Source organism: Mastomys coucha, unplaced genomic scaffold, assembly GCF_008632895.1.
Source record: "Mastomys coucha isolate ucsf_1 unplaced genomic scaffold, UCSF_Mcou_1 pScaffold15, whole genome shotgun sequence".
Taxonomy (NCBI): domain Eukaryota; kingdom Metazoa; phylum Chordata; class Mammalia; order Rodentia; family Muridae; genus Mastomys; species Mastomys coucha.
In genome coordinates this window covers 91556413-91560226 of record NW_022196897.1, presented here as the reverse complement: position 1 = coordinate 91560226, position 3814 = coordinate 91556413, and the positions used below count along the sequence as shown (strand labels likewise).

General features: G+C 37.4%; 1 protein-coding gene across 2 annotated transcripts in view; it reads right to left on the bottom strand.

The window, feature by feature from the left end:
• Positions 1-2407: 2407 nt before the first annotated feature.
• LOC116090602 (doublecortin domain-containing protein 1-like) overlaps positions 2408-3814 on the bottom strand; it is a 28017-nt gene continuing 26610 nt past the window's right edge. For both annotated transcript variants that reach the window (XR_004118740.1, XM_031371281.1), the window contains one exon: positions 2408-2945. The gene's annotated coding sequence lies outside the window, so the exon portion shown is untranslated. The remainder of the gene's footprint in view (positions 2946-3814) is intronic.

Below are 3814 nucleotides of genomic sequence, written 5' to 3'. Positions count from 1 at the left end.
TAATGCGTGTATTATACTTAATGCACATAACCGGATGCTTGGCACATACAAACCATTATTTAGATTATATGAGTCTCAATAGATTTGCAATTATTAATTAAAGAAGCATGGCTTCCATACAAACACACAACTCTGTATTTCATGAAATTCCTAAGTTCAGGTGCTTCTCAATAACTTTACATTTGACATAAGATATATTTCCAGACATACACACATGAGCTTCAATTTTCCCATCACCTAGGGGTACATTTTTTTTCTTTCCTGCAACTGGCCTGAAATACATATTGATCTATATAGTGAATTTTTTTAAAAGTTGAAATGTGTGAAATATATGACTATAGTTTTACACTCAGTTGCCAAAATGGAAGAATCTTCTTTTATAATACCATTTTTCTACTTTTGAGTACATGTAGCTAAGTGGGAGATAAAACAGAATAATGAGATCATCTAATACATACACAAATCAAAGAAAACAATGGAAAGTGTGTGAGAGAACTAAGCCTAGCTCTGAATTATGGCATGGCAACTGGAGAGGTGCATGTCACAAAGCCCACTTTCAGCTCTGGCCAAACAAAGCAGCCTCACGAGTCAAATTCACTAGACATAATGAAACAATAATGCATGAGTCTGGGTTCATTAAACTAATGCACTTTTTGAAAAACAAAATATGACAGAACATTTCATTATTGACGCAGATATGAGAAAAAGTGTTATGCTGTTATTTATAATGTGTCCTGTGTGTCGTGAAATTGAAATATTTCCAAATCATCAATAATTAAAATGATGAGAATCCATCATTTCACTGACATTTACTTCTACATGAAGAGCTAGCCTGTTTTAAATGTGCTCACACATATTCTTGTCAATCACAAGCTGTCACAGCAAATTATTTCATTTTGTAGATCACACGGCAGCTAGCAGAAAATCTCTAGGTTTAAATATAGATCTTAGGTGTATTACCGAGAACTCCTTTCATGGATTTTTTTTTTCTGTGACTACATCTTACAGCATGTAAAGGATGCGCAGTCTTACCCATAATACTCACCTTCACTCTCCTTAACAACTCTCCGGGTAGAAAGGAATTTCTATAAATGATATTGGTGCCAAATGACAGACTACCATATATGAAGGGGTGAAACACAGGACTACAAACTCAGAGGCACTCAGAGTTCGAGCACTAAAACTTGGCCCCATCTTCTTTACAATATTTAAGTCACACCAGGGCACTGCCAGTAACTGTAGCACACATTAAGTAGCTGAACTCTTACAAACCACAGGAATTTTCTCTTCCCAAACACCAGGCAGGAACTTAGGAAAAAATGAATAAAATCTAAACAACATGACCTTGCATCTGAGAATTTGTTGAAAGGCCCCTTTCAAAACCTCATTACCAGTCTGCACAGCTCTGACATAATCGTTAATAAATGTCAGAATTATCATATGATGGAATTCTAAGAGCTAATAAGGCATCTTCATCAATCATCTTTATATAAAATATTTCTATTTTGTTAATTGTTTACATCTTTTTTTGATCTTCCATCATAATCTTACTGATTAGGTGTTCAATTAAAAATATGGGAAATAGTCTAATTCTGCATTTTGACAGGGAATGTTTCAGTCAGTCTTGACCTTGGCTTGACCTCTAAATAACCATTGTATGTTCTGAGGTGTGTGGATAGCTTTCTTATTCTCTCAGAGGCAGTGATACTGGCTGTCAAAGAGACAGTGAACAGTATAAACCACCAGAGATGTGCTGGGAGCTTTTTTCTTAGTAAATTTGGGGTTAATTTCAATAATGGGCAATTTTCAGTACCTACACTTGTTTTCTAAAGCTTAGTTTAAAAAAAATGAAATATGAAAATAGAATTACCAAAATATTACACTGACTTATTGCACCTTCTTGTGAGGGAAATACAATACTTTTTCCTTGGGGAATCCATTCCATGTACAATGTTAAATAGTATTTCTACTATTAAGTATTCATATTATGACTTGTACAACTCATTAAAATCTGCAAGGTCCTGGACTTTTATCCCTGGGCTAAACATGTAATAGGCACTTGATAAAAATGTTTATTGGCTAGAGTTTTTATTGGACTGAGGTAAACTGAATTTAAATCAGAGATGAAAGAATGGTTAAAAATAAAAAGTAACTAAATGACCGTTAGCCCTTACTTTCACCATCTCTGCTCGAGCTGCCTTCTGGCAGGCACATAGAAATCTCCTGTAAGCCGCTTCCAGAGTAAAATTAAGCTAGAATAGTGTCAAGTCAGTGCCTCCTGAGCCTCTGTGCTGACTGTCTCTAGAAGGCACGTGCAGATGGGAAAGCTGCGCCCCTCACCCTGACGCTGGCCAGTTGCTCTCCAGCTTACCCTTAGCAACACTTTGTGCCTCATGCGAAGCTTGTCTTCTGTCTTCAGAGTCATTCAGACATGCTTTATTTTTGCAGTATATCTACAAGTTAAGCATCACCCCGCATATGTGTGTGGGCATGCATACACACATATACTTAACATTTATGTTCTCAACATTTTGAAGGTGAGCAATTGTCAGTGTTTAGGCTTATCTGTGACCATAATTAGATGGTGGCTTTCCCTCATTACACTTATCCTGTGTCTTTGTAACAGACACATGATATGCTAGTCTGTGTCCAAGCTCACCTAGAATTTCTTCTCTCAAAAGACAAGACACATCTGCCACCTGCTCTGCTCCGTGTCCCAGTAACAACTGTCGAGCAGCGTAAAGATTGATTATCAGTCAAAAACCATTGCACAACACCAGATTTTGGTGGGTTAAGCTTGCTGATCCAGCAAGAGATGGTGTGAAATTTTCAGGAGTGTGTGCCAACATTTTGGTGCTAAAGGAACAGCAGTACATGTCACAGTGAAACACAGCCAAAGATGTGCAGACAAAGCCGAGATGTTGTTGTGGTTGTTCTGGACTTGGCTGTTAAAAGGACAAAATGGAGGAGGGAGAAGAAATTAGCTTGTACACTTAAAAATCATCCACCAAGAGTAGGATGTGACATTATAATTTAATGCATACATGACGGGGCTTTTTTTTCCCTTAGTTTACCTACAAATGTTCTTTATAATATATGTCTTTTGTGATACAGTTGTATACTAGAGAACAAGCATTTCTTATCAGTCTAAAACTAATCAAGGATTTTGATGAAGAGACCATGTATAAATTATATGGAGTCTTTAAACCATAGAAACATCTTTGCCTACTACAATCATGTTACCTGTAAGCAAATGTTTCTATGAATACAAAGTAAGACAACCACCATCTAAAGTTAAAGCAAAATCTGCAGGTGTGTGGGTCTGCACTGTCACACAGGGGGGCTGCAGGGTGAATTACACCAACAGCTCCCTTTACAAACACCACACAGTCCCAGTTCAAGAAATTGCTTGTTTTCTGATGATCAAATGTTACAAACGTGATAAGAATTCTAGTGTCATCTCATACAGTAACACTAATGCACAGGGGACTTCCACTGTCTCTTCTGTAATGAACTCTAGAATTAGTTTTCTTTGGCTCATGCAGTTACTGCCTAGGCTTGCCTTTGCCCTACCAACTTTATGGGAGTGGCAGAGAAATTGCTTCTAATGAGGTAGGCGAAGCTTGGGAGCACAGCAGTCACACACACTGGATTCTAATGGCGAGGTTATCTCTTTTGTTATTTAAAGCCATCATCGTGTGGAAGACTGGACACTGGACCATGAGCTGTCCGAACAACATGCTCAGAAGAATGTTTTTACATATTCCTACTTTCTCTCTTTAACTGTGTTTGTTCACACTAAGAAAAAGCTTTT